The sequence below is a fragment of the Triturus cristatus genome, chromosome 4_1, assembly GCF_964204655.1.
Source record: "Triturus cristatus chromosome 4_1, aTriCri1.1, whole genome shotgun sequence".
NCBI lineage: Eukaryota > Metazoa > Chordata > Amphibia > Caudata > Salamandridae > Triturus > Triturus cristatus.
This window is the reverse complement of record NC_140585.1, coordinates 510,124,634-510,147,777: the sequence shown is the minus strand read 5'-3', so window position 1 is coordinate 510,147,777 and position 23,144 is coordinate 510,124,634.

The following is a 23,144-nucleotide window of genomic DNA, read 5'->3' as shown; positions in this document are numbered from 1 at the left end:
CGGAAACAAGTATCCTGGGAACAGTTTCAGCCCTCATCAGCAAGGCTAGCTTGTATCCAGTGGCAAAGTGAGCAAGGGACCCACGCCTGGGCATACCCTGTCAACTTAGGGGAAACAAAGTAAACACAAGGAAATGATGGACGAAGCGCTGGAACTTTTCAGATACTCACTCCTAGTCACAGATCTGGGTTGAATCCATCATCATTCTTTAGCTCACTCTGCCACCCCAGTTCAGACACAGCTATATGCAAATCAGTCTTGAGCCTGTGCCTCATGGTAACAGTCCAGCCCAAACTGCCAAGCCATGTCTTCCCTGGACTGGGAACAAGCATCCTGGGACCGGTTTTGGGCTCCATCCATCATCTCCTTGTGTTTGCATCAAAAGACTGGTGCCTCCTATTCGTTTGCGGTTGTATGTCAGAATATTGTTAGCAAAAATGTCCGTCATAAATATCATGCCCTATATTTTGTTATTAGAAATATCATCCAACTCGTTACATTTTCTATATTGAACTCTAATGTGGCAATTTGCTTGCTCATTCTGGTATATCTGAATACCCAAACATGAATGCAGAGAACCCTGTTCAATTTTTCAGCCCAAACTCAAATTTCCTGGCCCTTACTGAGCCCATCACCCTGGGAGAATGGGGAACTGGAAATCCTTGTTCATCGACAGTCAGATACCGCAATTTGTTTTCCAGATAACATTTCTTCGTATTGTTTAGCAAAATTATCATTTGCAGATTTTCAAACTTTCAGTTGCGTTTGATGCATCCATCCTAAAGGTCCAGTTAAAGTTTTTTACTAAAACTGTTGACAATGCCCACTGGGGCGCGCGCAATTGCTTTATGGGAGGAGGCACAAATGACTTGAGAGGAAATGGTGAGGAGAATCGGTGTCAGCAGAAGTGCTCCCCGATACTTTAGAGGTGAAAAATGAATGAAAGTGCACGCGCCTTGCCAGAGTGAATCTCACGTCCTCACAGCACTTTCCAACCTATTTCACTTTGTCGTCTCAGATATTGTTTCCCAGTTCATCACTTAGGCCATATGGCAGACGGTTATATATGGGCACTGTTCTCAGACATATTTATGCTTATAGGAAGGAACTATTTGTTCCTGGTAAAAATAGACCACGACTAACTGCTCCAAACTCCAAATAGTACACGAAGTGTTCAATAATTATATACCACCACTGAGAGAGTTCAATCGCACTCTAAAAAACACATACCAATATTTTCCTCCATAAATGAGTTATATGTTACATTTATGTGTTGCGTTGTGTGTGAGCCTGTGTGTGTGTGTGTGTTTGTGTGTGATGCTGTGCTAATGGCAGGAGAACTTTGAAATACATTATAATATCTTATCCCATTATTTGTTTTGACCAATTGACCACAATATTAAAAATGCAATGGTGGAGCAGCTGACAAGTGCGGTTGCCTAATTTTATAGAAGAGTTTTTTCTTTCCCCATTTTTCCATCCTGTTAGCGCGGATGCCTGTGCCCAGACAGTAATGGGCTTCTTGTATGCCCACGACTGTTATGATCATGTAAATTTATTGGTGCTTAGAAGAAGCGAGCTATTAAAACATTACAACAGCCATTACAGCCGGGCGCGTGTTGGCTTTCGCTCCCTACGAACATATGCTTCCGAGTGAATGCCTAAACTCTTATTTATGGATTTAATTTAATATGCGGAAAGAATTCAAAATTAAATTTTGTGTCTGCCTCCAGAGAGTGTCAGTGTATAATAACATGGTAATTTTTACACATCTTTATGAGAAATGGGAAAATTAATTCTTTCTGACAAGTTGTAATTATTCGACTTGGAACAGTTGCAGCTGAGCAGTTTGCATGCCTGTTGTCGGCTGTTGCGCAGAGTAAGGGGAAACCGTGGGATGGAGATATATTGTGCGCTGGAGAGCTTGTAATAGCATCTGACATTCCTGCCTAAGGAGTCTATCCGAGAGCTCCGGTAGCAGTACCGACAATTGCTTGTCTTGTGGTATGGACGCTCGGGTTGAAATACAGGAGGAGTGGGGCACAGAAATACCACAATCATTCTTATAGAAATGATGCTCATTGTTCCCACAAGACACAAAATCAGTAGGTGCTTTTGTGAGGCGTGTATTTTATGTGGTAAAGGATGAAACACCCTACTATGGTTCCTTTTTTCAAGTTTGTCGGATACAGTGGAATACTCACAACACATGGGGAATACAATTACCACATGGTAAATACCTCCTATTTTGAGTTTTCAACAGGAAAATAAGGGATAATGGGCCATATGTAGGTAGCTAAATACCGGTCGGTAACGGTCGCAAATCGGTAAATTTCCCGTTACCGACCGGTATTTAGCCCTTTGAGATGTAGGAGGCTGGATTGAAGGATTAGGTAATTTACCGATTCGGTATTTTAAGAAATCGGTAAAATACCGAATCGGTAAATTACCGAATCCTTAAATCCTATGTAGGGAGCACTCAAGTGAGTGCATTTTTGGTTTAAGGATTCGTTATTTACCACCAACTACAAGTTGATGGTAAATACCGAATACCTTTACAAAAGCAATTTTGTGCTTTTTTAAAAGTGCCATGTGGCAGACATACATGCCCTAAGGGCATGTATGTGCGCCACATGTGCACACATGCACGATTCAGGGGTGCAACAGGGTGTCAATGTGACACCCTGCCACCCTTGAATATGCTCCCCCTATTACCGATTCGGTATTTACCGAATCAGTAATAGTGAATTGTTTCTCATTCATTCCTATGGGCCTCCAGGCCCATAGGAATGAATGGGAAGGTATGCCTTATTACCGATTCGGTAAATACCGAATCAGTAATAACGAATATTACCGAATCGGTAAAATTTACAGATTTTTTACCTACATTCTATTTACCGATTCTTAAATACCGAATCGGTAAAATTCGGTATTTATGAATCGGTAAATAGAAATTACCTACATATGGCCCAATATGAGGAATCAAATTTTTAACACGCGGATTACTGCATGTTATTTTGCGTGTTATGCCTTTTTTCTGAGCATTTTCCCCCTGATAAATAGGGTGTAACTCATAATTCCAATCCCTGTGGGTGTTTGCACAGGGATCGGAATTTAGCCCTTAAATCATAAATAGGGTCTATGTGGTTGTGTGGTGCTGGCTTGTCAAATAAGGATTGTGAGCTTTGGACCTGTAAGAAGGATTGACCCAACTGATGTGCTGCTCATGCAGGTTTGAATTATTGCCACTCAGTTATGGCTGAAATCATTATAGTATTGTGGCATTTCAAGCCATTAAAGGAGTGATAAACAGACAAAGGGCCTGATTACGAGTTTGGTGGTGCAGGAGCGGGACTGCCACACTGCCACCCGCTTCCACATGGCATCCACATGGCCAAACCTGTGTGCACACTACCCGCCAGATTAAGACTTTTTTAGTTACTGGTGGCGGTTCTTTGGCGTTTCCATGGCGGTGCCTAGGAATAGGCATCGCAAAGGGAGCCTCAAAGGCAGAACGTGCACGGAAAGGACTGGCGAAGTCCATGCCGTTCAGGTAATGGGGTGCATGCACAGGAGGGCACAACATGCCCCCCCTGCATGCACCCTATGGTGCAGAGGCAACAGGGGGCCATGTAGGGCCCACATTAGTTACTCTGCACCATGGATTTCATGGAGGACTGCTGCGGGACTGCCAAGTATATTGGGGCCTCAAGACAGCCGCGCCGTCACCAGGGATCTCTGGTCCCTGACGGTTGCGGTGGTGCAATGATAGTGCAATCGCCCTAGTTGTAATAGGGCAGCCGGAAGACCACCACCACAGCGCCACCATGAGTTTGGCGGTCCATGGACTTTCAGACTCATAATCAGGCCCATAGCGTGTGGTCATACGTGAAGAGAAAAAAATTAACATAATGGGGAAACACATCTTGGTAGTGTGACGGGCTGGTGAAGTCAGTCATCTTCCTTATCACTCAGAGGAGGTGTGCTGTGAGTGAATTCTGAGACTTCAGATTGATACTCCAAGGGATGGCAGAGGCGGGGCTCAGATATGTATGAGTGGCAGGGGTGTCACATGGAAAGTTAGTTCTGTAATGGAAGCAATAAACTGGGTTTTCTTCTAGCACTGGGTCCATACGAGTAACTGTTTACTCTCAGATTCCATATTTCACTCACACAGGCGGTGGTCCTCCAATGGACCTTTCTACTTCATAGTGAGGAGCGAGAAAAAGGGTGTCTGACTGTCGGCCACCCATAGAGTACCAATAATTGTCAGCCAACTCACAAATTGACGATCTGGTTCAAATAAATTACTCTCAGAACCATGCTATAGAAAAAGAGTATTGCAATTGGAAGACCCAGCCTTCGATAGACGTTTAGCTTAACAAGAATTATGCAAACTAGGAGCTCTGCTGTTGCTACACAAAACAAGAGCAAAAGAACCTGCTGTTCTGAAAATAATCTATGACTTTCTTTATCAGGTATTTAGAAATCATGCAATTAAAAGCACAGTTTCTGTAGAAAGAACATTGAGCAGTAGCAGTCCGTGGATGGAGTTCGGTGGGGCAGTGAGGCGGGGCGGGGGAGGGGCAGGGTGGGTGGAGAAATGTAAACACCGGAATATGGATGAACGGAGGTAAGTACACATTTAAATAAATAAAACGAATTCCTTTGCGCTCGCTGCATCGCAAAATGCGATGCAGCGCGCGCAACGAAATTCGTTTTATTTCTTTAAATGTGTACTTACCTCCATTCATCCATATTCCGGTGTTTACATTTCCCCACCCTGCCCCTCCCCCGCCCCGCCTCATTGCCCCACCAAACTCCCTCCACGGAACGCTACTGACATTGAGACACAATAAAAGACTTAGCCAAATTTAGATAACTTGGTCATTGTATTAGAGATCCAAAATCAGTCCATATAAGTAAAATTTTTAGGAGCTCAGTCATAAATCTAACAGCTTGTAGTATAAAACCACACATTTAGTCAAAGTAAATCTATTGCTAAATAAAATAATCCATAAGCGGATGTTTTTGAATCAATTCCTACCACCAACAAAGGCTGGTTCACAAGAGTTCTCTCGGCATGGGCAAATGGATCAAGTCAAAGTCCACTAGGGACAAGTCCATGGGCATGGGTAAGGGGAATGGAGCATAAATCAGGAAAGTTCAAATCTGGTCTCTCACCAGACAGCTCCAAATATTCTGGCAGGCAAGTTCATCAGCAAGTGGAAAAGGCAAGGGAGATAAAAAGATAGTCCAGCAGGCAGTCGACAATCGAGGAGAGGGGGAATGAAAAAAAGGCCCTGAAATCATAAGAACGGCTCGGCTAAGCACAATAGGAAAGTGGGCATAAAATAAGGCAGCAGCCCTCTCCTCCTAGGAAAGTCACTTTTTATTCTAGAAATTGTTCTTTGTGACATCAGTATTCACAATATGATGGTCTGATCATCATGTGATCGTTCTTCCATTGCGCAGTTACAAATGAATGCTTCAACATACTTTCCCATATTCACCATGAGAAACTATTGTATATTCCATCCTCACAGGTTAGGTGACGTAGAGCTTATTTACTTTGTGTCGCTTCACAGATATAGTCCAAAGGTCCGGTTCCCATCAATTCACACACAAAGAAATTCAGGAAAGTGTCTCTTGTCGCTTAAAGAATGTCGTATGAACAGAATAAATAAAGCCACATTTGAGGAAACATATCAAAAGTCCATTACATCAGTCTATGGAATAATACAGAGGGGCAGTTATTTTTAAGAAGGGTTTTCAAGTTAAATTTACAGAAACTATGATTCCTGGCTGCAAAGCAGCCTTTTTCTCTATATCTTTTAACAGCTCACGGTCGTTGGCAGGTTTCCTTATTTATAGGCCGCCAGGCCTTGCTTGGGCATTTTTTAATGCACTGGCGGATGTTCTATCACCTTATGCCATCTGCTACTCGACCCTTTTGGTTCTGGGCGATATTCATTTACATGTTGAGGACAAACTGCCATGAAGCATCAACGCTTATAAAAGAACTAAAGGCCTTGGAATTGATTCAGTCAGTGCACTCCTCTACGCACATTAGGGGACATATCCATGATAATATTTTTTTGAATAGTACTCAAATAAAAGCCTTGCCCCCAATTCCTGTTGCGTGGTCCGACCATTTCATTCTCCCTTTTCAGATTCTGGAATTCTGGAATGGTTTAGACCCTTTGAAGCAAGATCCTTCATCTAAGAAGACCCGGAAATGGTCGAGAGTATCTCCGGCCGCCTACACTGCTAAACCGACTATAAGTACTCCTATACTTGATCCCTGTCCACAGACGGCCAAAAAACAAATTGCATCCTGGTTTACGGGAGTGCTGGACACCTTAGCACCCATGAAACCTGGTAGTAGTACTCGCCACAATCATTCAGCAAAATGGTTTATAGAGGAATTTCTAGCCTTAAAAAAGGTTGCAAATGACTTGAGCATCTTTAGAGAAGAAACTTTCAGCCTGAGAATGAAATAGTTTATTTAGAAGCTCTAAAAAACTATCATAAACAGATTTGGAAAATACGCCTGGAATTTTACTCACACAAAATTGAATCTTCTAGGGGTTCTGCTAAAGAGATTTTTCGAATTGTTAGAAATCTTTCTTCCCTTAAGTTTTTTACGGTTGATGCCTTCTTCCACAAAATACTTTAGCCAAGGGGCTGTTTATTTCGCGGGTAAAATTCATAAGATCTATGGAACTTTTCCAGAAGCCGTAGAAACTTTAAATTTGTTCCCCCACATAATGAATTACCACATGAAGGGCTGTTTAATTTCCAAGCAGCTACTGTGGGGGACATGCTTCAGATTTTTTCAGTGGTAAAATCTGGCTCACCCACAGATATTATTCCCCCTAACACTGCCGTTATGAGGGGAGGAAGCCATTGCTCCTGTGCTTTCAAAACTTATGAATCTTTCTTTCCTTTCAGGGCTCGTCCCAATGGACTGGAAACATGCGATGGTGGTTCCTCTCATGAAGAAACCTTCATTGGACCCTGTGCTCCCAGAACATTTGAGACCTGTATCCTTGCTTCTTTTTCGCTAAAATAGCCGAAACATTTCTCAATCTCCAATAGACTAAATTTATTGAAGAAAAACATGTGCTACACAAGACTCAATCTGGTTTCAGACCCTGGTATAGCACTGAATCTGCCTTGCTCTTAGCCTCCGAATCACTGAAAACTGCTGCAGACAAAGGTAAGACAGCAGCCTTGATCCTGCTGGTCCTGAGTGCTGCCTTTGATACAGTTTCCCACGGCCTTCTCCTGAAACGACTGTGGGACATTGGAGTTAGGCGTGGTATCTTGGATTGCATCACCGATTTTCTCCAAGACCAGTCCTTTCAAGTCTTCCAGCGGCCTTTCAAATCAGAGATCTGATCCCTGTTGCAAGGGGTTCCACAGGGCTCAGCTCTAAGTCCGACTCTGTTTAATGTCTACATGACCCCACTAGCAGATGTAGTAGCTGATCATGGGGTGAAGCTAGTATCCTATGCCGATGATACTCAGCTGATTACCACTTTGGAACAGAATGAAGCTGAGGCCACTCCTAAGCAAAGAGCATGTCTAGTAGATCTGGCCAACTGGATGAAATGTAGTTGTTTGAAATTAAATGCAGGAAAAAAAGTTTTGATAGTAGGCAAACGACTTTCTATCTGGTCCCATGCTTGGTGGCCTCCTAAATTAGGGCTGCCCTCGGACCCTAAACCTAAGATAAAAAACCTACGGGTGTGGTTTGATACTACACTGTCTTTTGATGAACAAATCTCAGACCCTGGCCGGCACTTGCTCTGGTATGTTGAAGACTCTGCGTAAAATCCTAGATTTGCTACCACAGGTGGTGATTGTTTCCAGCTTGAATTATTGCAATGTTCTATATCTTGGAACTCCAAAAGGCAAAATGAGAATGTTGCAGAGAGTACAGAATACAACAGCCCATATGTTACTTAACATCCCGAGAAGCTCCCCTTTAGGGGCGGCTCTTGTAGAACTACACTGTCTCCCTGTACAGGACAGAGTGACTTTCAAAGCCCTATGCTTCAGACATAGAATTTTAAATGAGAACGACCCTAACTACCTGTTTTCCTTGATTACACCTGATAGGCCTATTAGGAGTCTTAGGTCTTCAGGTACTGCAAGGGTGATCATCTCAAAAGTGCAAAGAAATCGGTTGGAAGGAAGATCATTTGTTTTTCTTGCAGCAAAAATGTGGAACCAGCTGCCGCTGGATCTCAGGATGCTGCCCTCAGAAGTGCTGTTCCGTATGGAGTTAAAAACATGTTTTTTCAGGATATCCATCTCCATGTAACGGTGTTGCAGCTGGCAGAGTATTTTTTGCTTACTGATAAGGAGGAATAATTCTTAGCACAGGGACACTCTGTTGGAGTAACCAGGCGCCATATAAACTTCTAATCTAATCTAATCTAATCTAATGCCGCCTAAATAGAAAGGTCAATTCAAATGCATTTTAAAGTTAGCATGTCTTATTCAGTCAAATAAACTCCTAATTAAGTTCAAGCATAATGAAATAAATCAAACATATCAAATATGAGCATATTGGTAGTGTTGTCAGTGATTATTACACAAAAATGTTCAACTTTAAATAAGGCCTGCTACCACAATTTCAAAAAAGTAACTACATGTAAAATATTTCTAAAAATCATTAAAATAAAATAGTTTTTATGGATATAAGATCTTTATAATGTTAAGCACTTACACTGAAAGTTTCAGTCATTCAACACATTATGGACGTGAAATGCACCATTGGCGAGGTTGTTATGGCACTTTTCAATGAACTAAAAAGAAATGCTAATATTCACCAAAATATTCTGTAGTGGGCTGGCCCCACGTGTGCAGGATGAACAAGTAGACGCTGTAGACGTGGCCAGGTAGGAGTAGATGAAGTTTATTGAGATCTTAGGTGTAGAAGTAGTAAACCCAGAACAGGCCCCAGATCAGGCTCCACAATAGGCCCCACCAGGAGCAGCATCCTAGCTGCTCAGCCCATCTTCCCAACTGTCTCAGTCCCACACAGGCATCCAAGCATTCCACCCACACTAACATTCTACGCGGAACACTGACACTGGCTGAACAGCTAGGTACAGTATGAAGGGAACATATTAACATGACCTGAGGATACTACATATCCTCTTCCTTTACACTGAAAATTAATAAAACCTAAAATAAACCCAAACTAATAAGCAAACAAATAAATACAGAAATGTACAAAAGATATGAAGAGTCCATAAACCCAGGAGTGCATGTAGAAACACATCACGAGAGGGAAAACAGACACACTAAGGAGAAAAGAAAGATGCAAGCATAGATCAACACACTAACACCATCCCCTTCCCTTAATACTGAACAAAGAAAATTTTAAGAAGTGAAATAAGAGCTCACATACAACAAATGAATATGATACCCAGAATAGAATCCAACGGGTAGTAAACCTATGGGTAGAACAACACCCAAGGAAGTACTTCTCACATGAGAAGACTGTGGCGACAAACCAATACGCCACCCCTCATGTGAGGAACACTATGGGACTAAAACCCACGTGAAGAAAAAAAAAACATTGTTTGAGACTGACACCCAAATGTACATAATACGTCACATGGGACTAAAACCCACTGACTTTTGCAGCATGAAAAACCGACATGCAGCACCGTGTGGCATCAAAAGATGGCTACCCACACACAAGACAGCGAATACGTAAATGAAGAGACTAAATCCCAACACAAACGTAAAAGGTGGGACTAAAACCCCCTTTAAACTTAGTAAACAGGACTGGCACCCATTACTAACTACATAGGTGGGACTCTAACCCCCTATAAATAGGTGGGACTCCAACCCCCTATACCAGAGTAAATGGGACTGACACCCAAACTCATAATAACAAAGGTGGGACAAAAACCCCCTTTAAAAAAAAATGGGGCTGAAACCCATTCCCATATACATTACTGTGAACGTGGGGTGATGGGACTAAAAACCCACTCCCATCCCTAAGCAGGGATAAAACTATCTAAAGAGGAAATGGGACTAAAACCGACTCCTATCCCTTAGGCAGGGATCAAACATTTGAAATAAAGGTCATGGGACTAAAAACCCACTCCCATCCCTAGGCAGGGATAAAAAATTTGAAACGAGAAACTGTGTGAATAAGAGACATGGGACTAGTACCCACTCCCATGCCAACAAAACAAGAACATGTACAAAGCGATACAACAACGTTGGCATACAGCAATCACAAGACACTGTAGAAAGAAATCACACTAATCTGTGAAATAAAACATTTTTGCGTTAAATTTATTCACTTGTGAAATAAAACATTTTCGTGTTAAATCTTTAAAACATGCCCTACAACTCGTATTTCAAAAGTCAATGGTGTGCCTGTCACCGCGACAGGCGTTCCTAAGAACAATTGAGCACTAATAAATGTAAATAGAATCTGTGTCCAGTTCTTGAACCAGAAAGAACTTTAAACCAACACCACGTTTTGAAAATGCGAATTGCTGCGCTTACGTCGAAAACACAATACTGTCCAACACTTCATGGGTAAATTACCTATGAACTGTGAGGAAAATTTGTTTAACAATATCTTGGGTGCCCACCGTACTTGCTTTTACTTGCTTCCATGAGAACATGCGTAACAGGAGAAGTGATCATAGACATCGCGGCATCCTTGTCAATGAAAAGCTTTATTGAAAACGCTGTACTTGAGGGGCAAAAAAAACGTGGTTGGCAGATTGCGAAATAACGTGGTTGGCAGATTTCGAAATACCAGACGAACACACTTCACCAATTCCAAAATGGAGGCACGCCGCCTGACGCTGTCCCGGATGGCTCCCGGCATCACCAAGCATAGATACGTGTTTTGCCAGCAATGCGTGTATTCGAACAAAAAAAACGTCATGGAGAACAGGAGCTGCTTCACGCGACTCCCAGACCAGGTACGGTGCACGAGCCACATTTGAATGTTTAAAATAAGCGCAACTGTAATATCTCACCAGCCATACAGAGAAAAAAAACTTGACAAACTTCAAACTATTCTAGAAAATGTTTTTTTTCTCACTTAGATGGCTTAAAGTGGCAGTTTAGTCGAAAAGAGGCAATATGAGGTCACATTTTCTCACGATACAACACCTGCTTCCATAAAACTTTCCGTACAACGCTGACTTCCTATAAACTTGGCAGTTTTTTTCTCGCATCCAATGACTTTCTATAAACTTGGCAGTTTTTTTTTCGCATCCATTTAAATGACATTGTACCAGTCACAAAATAAAAAAATAAAAAACTTCAATAACAGTTTGGGCACGTAATAGCACACGCAGATTTGAATAACAAGTCACACTTTCAGAGTCCATGGGATATTGAAGTCTATAGCTTCTGCACAGCCACAAATTTAAAACTGGATTCCTTTTGCCAAAGAAAACATTTCAACCCCACACTGGTGGGCAAAGTCACAAACAGCCACAGATTACCTTGTTACTTGTTGCTCAAAATTCCTTGGTTGTAGCACAATAGACGTTTTTGTGGCATAATTTCTTTTCCAGATGTAGACTGGCTTGTAACTGTATTATTTGATGTAGTAGATGATGAGATGAAGACACAGCATGCCTGGGCTGGGCTGTCCGGTGTGATGGACACTGGCGGGGCAGACAGGCATACTTGACATATTTCTTTGACTTCAGCTGCGACGCTAAACAGGTTTCTTTCCTTTTCTTTAAATTTTTTGTCGCTTGTTTCTTTTTTTTCTCACTTTACTTGACATAGGTTCTTTTCACGTAATCTTGCTCCACTCCTCATTCTTAGTTGTCCCCAGGCTACCTTTTGCGTGAGATGAGCTCCAGATCGTCGCCATAAATGTAGTGGGCTGGCCCCACGTGTGCAGGATGAACAAGTAGACGCTGTAGACGTGGCCAGGTAGGAGTAGATGAAGTTTATTGAGATCTTAGGAGTAGAAGTAGTAAACCCAGAACAGGCCCCAAATCAGGCTCCACAATAGGCCTGACCAGGAGCAGCATCCTAGCTGCTCCGCCCATCTTCCCAACTGTCTCAGTCCCACACAGGCATCCAAGCATTCCACCCACACTAACATTCTACGCGGAACACTGACACTAGCTGAACAGCTAGGTACAGAATGAAGGGAACATATTAACATGACCTGAGGATACTACATATTCTCATGCTGCCTTTGTTACACTATACTCTAATGGGTTCATTAAACATGTTAAATTAATTATTTTACTAATTCTACTGTTTCTATCTATTCAAGCACACTTTTTTCGGTGCTGTTTCTTCCACTTTTCTCAGTTTCAGTGTCATTTTTCTAGATGTGTGCAAAGTGTGCATTTGTGTTTTCATTGACAAGACTGATTTATGTGTCTTGTAAAGCAGTATCAGCTTTTATGCTGCATCACTACAATGCATTTGTCCATTCAATATTGTTGATGAAGAATTTCTCTGAATTACAGCAAACATCTCGCAAAAATACATAATCTAAGAGATCATATGGACAGGGTTTTACATTTTCTTACTTACTTCCAGGTTGTTCAGTAGACAATTTGGCAAAACCTCAAACAACTTACAGCTAAAGCTATTAGAGATTTGGGTTAAGCAACATGGATATTCATTATACTCTTGCCTGTGCAAATCAGACTTAGTTATTGATTTTGCCACATTTGGGAGACACATTGTGGTAGATTTTAATTTAGAATCTGCCCCATCTAAACTGATCCCTGAGCCAATGGGTGGATTTACCCCAGGAGCTTGAAGGGCAGGGCACTGCCTGATGTCATGTTCAGAAATGAAGTTGTCAAGGGCTGACTAAGTTATATTTCTTTTTTCATAGAGGGAGGGAAGCACACTCCTTGGGTCATCAACGCCTGTTCTCACCTACGTATTATGGTAGATGCAGTACATGGATACTGTCATTTTAATTTACTCACTAGTAGCATAGTGTTTTCCATGTGTTGGAATAATAAATGCCTTAATCTTCAGACCTTTTTCTGGGTGTTTGTAAATCCTCAGCAGAGATTTCAATTGCTTGAAATAAGGGCAACCCTTTTCGGTAGTCTTGGTGATAAACTGCACAGCTAGAAGGTGAATAATGATGTTTTCCCTCCATAAGCACTCCTAAAGAAGAAAATAGCTGCAAAGGAAAAAATCTCCAAGACTCTCTTGAAGTGCTTAGTTTCAGAAATACGGATGCAGAACAATAGCAAGACAACAAACCAACCCTAAACCAGTATTGAGAAAAGAGAAGATTAAGTAATACAATTTCGGAGTCCACCATTAATTAAGCTGCAGAAAAACTGAGGCAAAATGATGGACAAAATTGATAGCAAGTGGGTGATGAATGCGACAAAAACTATCCTTTGAATGCATTTCTATATATCTATCTCTGGTGCTAGCTTCCTTTTATATGGTTCCTACAGAATATTATGTCCAAGAATGTTCATTGAAATCCACCTGGGATTGGTAAATTAGAAATAGTAGCCATAATGGATTGGAAAAGTAAGAGGATTGTCCACACCCTATCATGACCAAAAAACGATAATCTGGAGAATTCTAGGCACGGAATACTACTCCAGGTATGGGGTAGTCTGAATAATAGACTTCTCCTACTTCACACTGCCACAATGACAAAGAAAGCCTTCATCACCATGGACCTCACTGAGCCTGATGTAGAGGCATGGAAAATGTGGGTGTGATGCCGCTGCTTTCCCTGTTTAGAGCTGCAGGGCATCCACAACCTTCACAGCGCATAAAGATCTCTGCTCCACTGGAATGAAATTGGGACAAAGGGGCCAACGTTGCTATGGTTGATGTTAGTCACATATCTATGCACCAGAGAAGATGCTGAACCTTAGACACATGAGATGGCATCACCACAGGAGATGCCAGTTCCAATATTGCCCCCTCCTGAAGCTCTTGTTTGTCTAAATGATGTGATGGACCAGTAAGGGAGTTTGGAATAAAGACAGAGCTTCCGAGGAACATTCACTTGGAGCACCTTCAATTTATCACAAATTTCTTTCACTTTAAATTTAGAATGTCCCTGTACTATAAGTGCAGGAGGTGGTGAAGCATGAGAAATCTGTACATTACAGGACTGCCTTGAGAAATAAAAGAAAAGACCAAAGAGATGAGGCTAAAATTTGACCCCAATCATCTTTCAAAAGTGTAGTTTCTACAAATAATCTTTTGATAGAGTCAAGATGACAAAGGATCTGAGCTTGTGTGAGTAAACTCTTATTAATGGCTAATTCAGTCTGACAATCCCATAGAAAATATTATTTCTAAAATTATTTTTTTCAGAACAGGAATGCTTCCCCAAGTCAATTGTGTGAATTGTTTGATATATTGCTGATAAAATCTTATAAATCCAAGGAAACTTTGTCTTTAACACTCATAGGTGATGGCTACTCCAGAGTGGCTGAGATTTTCTTAGAACCCATCGAAAAGCACGATGAGTTTAACTGGAATCCTATCCACTCAAATTCTACCTTTCCAAATTCACAATTGTTTGGCTTGCAGGTCAATTGAAATTGTGTTAACCTTGCCAAAACTGCTGATATATATTTACAATATTCAGAGAACTTGCTAAACAAAATGATGACATTATCCAGTTAGATCAATAGAAAATGATTCAAAATATCTGCTAATACGTCAGTGAAATATTAGAAAACAGTGGGAATGTGGCACAACTCAAATGGCAACACACAATATTCAAAATGTCCAAACATGGTGTGAAACACAATTTCCTCTCACCACCTTCTCTATTGTGCAACAGATGATAAGCACTGCACAAATCCACCTAGGTGAAAATTTGAACTCCTTGTGCTGATTCCATGATGTCCTTGATGAGGGATAAAAGGAAAATTATATAGTTTCTACCACAACATCTCATAAAATCCTCAGCCCTTGCCGTAAAGTTTAGAAATACAGACTGTCCTAGCAGGCCTTCCTCAATTCACCCTAACCCTCTCAAGGGCTCAATTGATGATTGAGATTCTATGAAGAGGATGTATAGCGATGCTTTAAATGAAAATAAGAGGATTTATTTAATAACTCAAAGGCCTCATTGGGCTGGGCTATTAAATTGAATGCATTGTTCTAAGAAGGCTTTAATAAAAATTGTACACTTGATTTAAATATTTTGAAGGGTCAGAAGACATCCTTTAGCTATCACTTGTAGAATAGCGTACTCGGCTAAACACAGACCCGATGTCATGAAATGTCATGGGTTCGAATAAGGTCTAAGGTCCTGATTTAGAGTTTGGCAGATGGCATACTCTGTCACAAACATGATTGATATCCCGTCCGCCGTATTACAAGTGCCATAGGATATATCCCACTTTACAACATCGGACCGGCTAGTCGTTATATTTCTGACAGAATATCCCTTCCTAAGTCTATAGTATGGATGAGTATGGATGAATTTGTCTAAAGTAGTAACTTTCGGGTCACAGTTTACACATGTATAAAACATTATATGGCTGGGTCCAAACAGATGTGGCATGGTGTACAAAATAGCGATGGACTGAGATGCGACTCTGAGTAATTACCAGTGGCTGAGATTAATTCAAGCACTCCACACATCACTTTTTTCTGTACTTCAGTGCGACACCCTAGGTGGACAAGGGCATGCCGAGATGAGAGCCCCATGCTCACTGATCGACTGGAACCACGTTACACCCAACTGAAGAGCCCCAATCAGGGGAAACCCAGTCTTGCAATACTTGTATTCTGGTTCTATTATTACAGTCGGACTTGGTACAGTTGGACTGTTCCTATTGGAGCAGGGTGAAACTGATTTCCCCATGGCTGGGTCAAACCTGAGCTGGCATGGTGTGCAAAATAACAATGGACTGGGATGTGGCCTGAGTAATTACCAGTGGCTCAGATTAATTAAAACATTCCACCCATCTTTTTTTTGTTTTAGAGCGACGTTCTAAGCTGGCAAGGACATGTCCAGACGTGAGTCCCATGCTCATTGTGCTATTTGAACCAAGCTACAAGTGACGGAAGACCCCAATCAGGGAGAAACTATTCCTGGGTTCCTTGTGTTCCTGTACAGGTAAGACATGACTGGTAGGTTGGGCTGAACTGTTCTTATTGGAGCAGGGACGAGACTGATTTTCATGTGGCTGGGTCGAAACTGAGGTGGCATGGTGTGCAAAATAACGCTGGACTGGGATGCGGCCCGTGTATCTAACAGTGGCTGAGATTAATTCAATCATTCCATTCCATACTTTACAGTATACTTCAGTGCGACATCCTAAGTGGCGAAGGGTTGGCCCAGATGTAGGTACTGCGCTCACTGTGCCACTGGAACCTAACTACATCTGACTGACTAGCCCCAGTCAAGGCAAAACCGGTCTTGGGTTGCTTGTGTTTTGGACCTGGCCTGGTATATCAAGCTGGCATGTTCCTATTCAAGTAGGATTGAGACTTATTTATATATGGCTGGGTCCAAACTGAGGTAGTATGGTGTTGGACCAGGCAACCTTGGTGTGGTTTCACCAGTCTTTTTGCCTTTGCCTCCAGGAATTTTGCTGTGTTCTGAATTTCGTTTTTATTGGTCTAGATGCTTTTGGCACTTTGCCACTGCTGATTAGTGCCAGTGCAAGTGCTTCTTATATAAATTATGATTATGATTGGTTCTCCATGAATGACATATTTGATTTACTGGTTAGTCCCTAGTAAAGTGCACCAAGTGTGCCAGGGCCTGTAAACCAAATGCTATTAGTGGGCTGGACTGTTCCCATGAGGCACAGGGTCAAGACTGATTGGCATATGGCTGGGTTCAACATGGAATGGCATGGCGAGCAAAAAACTATGGATTTAGGCCCAGATCTCTGTACTGGGGTGAATGTATGAAATTGTTCTGCATTCTGTCCATCAACTGTTGTTTTTGCATTTGTCACCCTGAGTGGGACGGGTATGCCCAGACGTGGGTCCCGTGCTCTCCATGCCACTGGAATCAAGCTATCTTGGCTGAAGAGGGGTGAAACCCTGAAACCGGTCCTAGGATGCTTGTTTCCAGTCCAGGGAGGACCTGGCTTGGCAGTTCGAGCTGGACTGTTCCCTTGAGGCACAGGGTCAAGGCTGATTTGCATATGGCTGAGTTCAAACTGGAATGACATGGTGAGCAAAGACAACAATGGATTTAAGCCCAGATCTCTGTACTGAGGTGAATGTATGACATTGTTCTGCATTCTGTCCATCAACTGTTGTTTTTGCATTTGTCACCTCGAGTGGGACGTGTATGCCCAGACGTGGGTCCCGTGCTCTCCATGCCACTGGAATTAAGCTATCCTGGTTGAAGAGGGGTAAAACCCCGAAACCGGTCCTAGGATGCTTGTTTCCAGTCCAGGGAGGACCTGGCTTGGCAGTTCGGGCTGGACTGTTCCCATGAGGCACAGGGTCAAGAATGATTTGCATATGGCTGGGTTCAAACTGGAATGGCATGGTGAGCAAAAGAACGTTGCATTTAGGCACATATCTCTGTACTGGGGTGAATGTATCACATTTTTCTGCATTCTGTCAATCAACTGTTGTTTTTGCATTTGTCACCTCGAGTGGGACGGGTATGCCCAGACGTGGGTCCTGTGCTCCCCATGCCACTGGAATCAAGCTATCCTGGCTGAAGAGGGGTGAAACCCTAAAACCGGTCCTAGGATGCTTGTTTTCAGTCCAGGGAGGACCTGGCATGGCAGTTCTGGCTGGACTGTTCTTATGAGGCACAGGGTCAAGACTGATTTGCATATGGCTGGGTTCAAACTGGAATGGCACGGTGAGCAAACAAACAATGGATTTAGTCCCAGATCTCTGTACTGGGGTGAATGTATGACGTTGTTCTGCATTCTGTCCATCAACTGTTGTTTTTGCATTACTGGGCCTGCAGCACTGATTATCACTGACTGGACTCAAGAGGAACATCTACCATGAAGAAGATCTCGGAATCTGGAGGAATATACTGTCCCATTGCTGTTTTGATGCTTTTCTGGGTTGGCCTGCAGTTGCTACATCTGTCAAAGAGAGGACAAAGACTGAAGTGTGCTGTGTATCCTTCTTGAAGAAGATATCCAAGGCTCGTTGTAGAGCTTGCCTCTTGTTCTGAAGTCTCAGGAACACAAAGACTTAATTTCATATGTCGTTCTGCACCTGGAACTGCTGTTTCAGTTACCCCAGAGGGAAAAACAACACTGACGCCAGCAAGCGACGCTGTGACCTGAAACAAAGCCATGGGCACTACTTATGCAGTGCACACGGCACTGCCCTGTCATGCACCACATCCGAATGCCTACCGAGGCTGCACAATATCGACTCTGACACTGTCACCGAGTCCGCTGCCTGCATCGGAGCACAGGGCACCATTTGTAACTCTCACGACGCACCAACCCGAATCGCATCGCAGCCCAGACCTCACCGACGCTGGTGCTTCTTCATCATGGAGATGATACCTGATGTGGGTGACCGCTCGTATCCATCGACTCTGCACCATCATAAGGAACTGATGCATCGCCGCCGACATGACGTCACCTCCCCGGCAACAGTAAGGAACCAATACCCGACCTCCCGGGCAACAGTAAGGAACCAACACCTCACCTGACTGCCTCGCAGTAAGGAACCAATGCCTCATCTCCTCTGTGGTCATAAGGAACTGATGCTTCACCGCACCTGTAGTTGTAAGGGATCCATGCCACACAGTGCCAAAGATGCATCACCTCCCTGATGCCATGCACCATCTTTGTTTTCATTGTTTGGCAAGGTATTGTTCTTGGGAGTGCATGCGAATCCGTGTCCAGCCTGCGCACAACACGGTCGGGCCGTACTTTGGGATTTTTATCTGTCACAACATCATAATAGTCAAATGGGGTGCTATTTGTTGGTATAAGCTTTATTTGTGTGAATAACCTATTTTTGATGATATCTTGACATATGTATGGTGGATTTTTGCTGTGGATTTTTGTTGTTTTGGCCTTGTTTGGTTTGGATAAAGTGGTGTGGTGTCCATTTGTAGTGTTTTCACTGTGTTACTGTATGTGTGCACAAATGCTCCAAACATTGCCTCTGAGATAAGCCTGCTTGCTCCTGCCAACCTACCCAGGGGGTGGGCAGGGGTTGTCTTAGGGCGTAACTCCCTTACCCTATCTGAAAAGCAAGGTTCCCTACTTGGACAAGGGTGCAAACCATTGTCAACTAGAGACCCCCCTTTCAAACAATGGTGGTTAGCGCTGAGGATTAGGACTTGCATTTTGTGCCTCACATACAGTGATTGGTGTACACTACTAATATAGTTCAGACCATTACGCAACCACATACTATTTGGTGAACATTTATTTTGCCTACAACTTGTGAACTTCCAATTTCATCATGTCTAAACCAGCATCAATGGCATCTGTGGATATTGATTTTGAAGAGGATAGAGTGGAGCTCTACACTGTGCCACAATTGAAATCAATCTGCAAGTAATCTATTGCTTGTCTGGTTTTGGAGGGACAGGGGCTGGGGATGTACATTCACTGTGGACAGCCACTGAGGTGGGGTTGAGGTGTGCCCTGCCTTTCCTGAGTGACTCAGAGCTGAGCTGAATAGACCCTGGCTGCATTTAGAGTAGGGGGGAGGAGTTCCCCTTTTACCTGAATAAGTCATGCCTCCTTTTCACTATGCTGACCCACCTCCTGTGGTTCTGCTGCACTATAGAGGAGAGAACTGGTTTGGGCTGAGCTGAGAGACTTTTTGCCACCAGAGAATAAAGAAAATGTGATATAAATATTGGAACCCAGAACTTTAGAATACTTCTGGACTCAAAAGGAACCTCTGCCAAGGAGAAGAGCTGCAGAAGCTGAAGGAGGAGTTCTGCCCCATTGCTGTATGGATGCTTTACTAGGTTGGCCTGCAATGGCTGCTCCTGCCAAGGAGGGGACAAAGACAGAACTGTGCTGTGTATCCTGCTTGAAGAAGATATCCAAGAGCTTGATGTGGAGCTTGCCTCCTTTTCTGAAGTCTCAGGGACACAAAGACTTCATTTCTTCTAGCCTCCTGCACCCGAAATTGCTGTTTCAGTTGCCACAGATGGAAAAAGCCGCAATGACGCCGGAAAGTGACGCCGCGACCTGCAACAAAGAGTATCCTTTCAGTACAAAACATATGCTAATCACATGCAGATACCCTTTCACTATAGTGCAAAGGTATGTGCTGTGTGCACTGCAGCACATTTCTGCACCGGCGTTAGGGAGAGGGGAGGAGAGTGCCATATTTCTGTAATTATGGCACTTCCTGCTCTGTCCTTCTCATTCAGTGCAGAATTTGCAGTTGATGCACTGTGCTGGGTGATGATTCAGTAAATCTGTGCCTAATTGTTCCATTGCTATCCGATGATTCTGATTTGATCACAATTATGTTTAAGAACTTGATCACATATAGGGCATACTATTGCTTCAATTTCTGTTTACAGTTGATTTAAATTCCTTGCTTAGATATTGTTAGAAATGGGGGTTTCTAGTTGACTGGGGCTTTCACCCTATCCAAATAGGGACCCTTTCTTCTAGTCAGGATGAGTAAAGTACACACCTAGCTTGCCTGTGCTAACCCTCTGGTAGCTTGCCACAGAGCAGTCAGGCTAAACTATAGAGGCAATGTGTAAAGCATTTGTATATAACTCACAGTGATACAGTGAAAACACAATTGGACACCACACCAGTTTAAAATTATATTTATTTAAACCAAGCAAGACCAAAACAACCAAAATCCAACATACAGATATCAAAATATTTTAGAAAGTAAAAAAGGCAGAGTTCATAGGAAACTATCGATGCATCACTTTTAGCACAATGTACCTGGGATGAGTCAAAATTACAAGCAAAAACAGCCACAGGGGAGGTGATGCATCAATTCCTTACTGCCAGGCAGGGGAGGTGATGTGTCGGTTCCTTAGAGGAGAGGAGGTGGCACGTCAGTTTCTTACTGTGCAGAGAGGTGATGCATCAGTTTCCTACCTCAGCCATATCGTTGTTGTAGATTCGGCGCACAGGTGCAATGTGTGAAACATCCAGACACGCGGGAGGCGATGCCATGACGGCGAACAAGGTACTGCATCGATTTTTACAGCCGCTGACCAGTGATGCATCGATTCTTCTTGCCGCCCAGTAGGGCCTGCGTCGGAGTCGGTGTGGTGGTCTTCAACATCAAAGATCAGTGCACGGAACTCAATGTGCGGCAGTTTCTCAAGCTTCTGGCAGGTGCTGCGTCGATTTTTCGGCCACACAGGGCTGTGCATCAGAAAATTCAGCCACAAGGAAGGTGAAGCATTCATTTCTTTCAGAACTTTAGTTCTTGGCAGCTTCCTATAGCAAGAAAAAACTCAAGAGGCCCAAAACTGTAATAGGCACCTCCTGACAGGTCAGAACTCCCAGCAGTGGAGTTCCATGAATCTGTGGGTGAAGTCTTTGTGGCCTTGAGACTTCAGAATAGGAGGCAAGCACACCCAAGCCCATGGAGAATCTTCTCAAGCAGGTTTGAAAGCAAAGTCCAGTCTTTGTCCTCTCCTTAGAAGAAGCAGGAACTTCAGGTCATCCCAACAAAGCAACACACAGCAAAGGGGCAGTACTCCTCACAGCTCTTCAGCTCTTCTACCTTGGCAGAGGTTCCTCTTGATTCCAGAAGTGATCTAAAGTTCTGGAGTTTTAGGTCTAATATGTGTTAGACCTGGCATCATTGGCATGAGTCTCTCCTCCATTTTTTTCTGTTTGCCTCCTCTGTTTACGATGTTTTTGCTGGATTATTGCTTTGGGCACTGTGCCACTGCTGATCAGTGCCACAGTGCAAGTGCTCCCTATGTTAAATTGTTACATTGATTGGTGTTACCATGATTGGCTTGGTTGACTTACTGTTCAGACCCTAGTCTAGTGCACTGCGTGTGCCAAGGGCGTGTAAGTTAACTGCTGCTGGTGGGCTTGCAGCACTGGTTGTGCCACCCACAGAAGCAGCGTGCAAAATGTGTCTCAGGCCTGCCACCGCGGCGCCTGCGTGCAGTCCCTGACTGCCATGTCGACTTGGCAAGGCAACCTACTTGCCAGTCTCTAAACCTTCACTTTGCCACATTTCAGACACCTCTATGGTAGGCCCTAGGGCAGGGTGCATTGTTGGTAAAAGGTAGGTCATGCCCTGATGTGTGTGGCATGACCTAATAGTGAATTACAGCCATTTTCGTTTTTCACTATTGAAGGGCTACCTGCCTCCAATAGGCCAGACTGGGCAGACTGATTATTAACTCCATTATAATCTATCTGACTCAGGGAGCATGGTAGCAAGTCGAGTTTAGTATCCCTGAACTCAGAATTTAATAACACACCCTTTAGGATGGATGGTTTTTAAATTCTATGTTTGAAAATAGCACTTTTAGGAAGTGGCTATTTTCTTGTCCAACTATCTACCGGTCTCTGCTGGTTTGGTGTGTGTGTCAGGGGCTGGGTGGCTCCAGAGGTCTGAGTGAGTCAGTGTGGGGTGAATGGGGCGTTTACACGTAGAGTGAGGGAAGAGTAGCCTGCCCTGCCTGACACAATACTGGCTCCGCCTCCTGCTGGGCGACTGATAGCCCTGCTCCTGCCAGTGACAATACTGGCTCCGCCTCCTGCTGGGCGGCTGAGGACTCTGCCCTGCTCAGTGAATAGGCCAGGTGCCTCTGCCTGGCAACACCCACAACAAACCTGAGATGGTGGGAATCGCCCTGCTTGGACAAAGGGAACAAAGGGAAAAAGGGGTATAAGAGAAGGACCCCTGAACCAAGAACTCAGATCACTTCTGACAAGGAAACCTGTACCAAGGACAAGAAGCCTGCTGATCTAAGGACTTGCCTCCCCTTTCTGCCAGAGTGCTGTTTTGCTGTGGAGGAACCTGAAAGCTGCTTCTTTATTTTTGCCAAGGAACAAGGAGAGAGGAACTTGGTGTGTACTCTCTGAACACTTGCTAGGAAATCTCCAAGGGCTGGAAGAGTGCCAGTCTCCTGCTGAAGTCACAGGGCCAAAGGACTTCACCATTTGCTGAATTGCTGGAAAGTGTTGTTTCCAGTACACAAGGGAAAATCTGCAGTCTCGACGCCGCCGACGCCG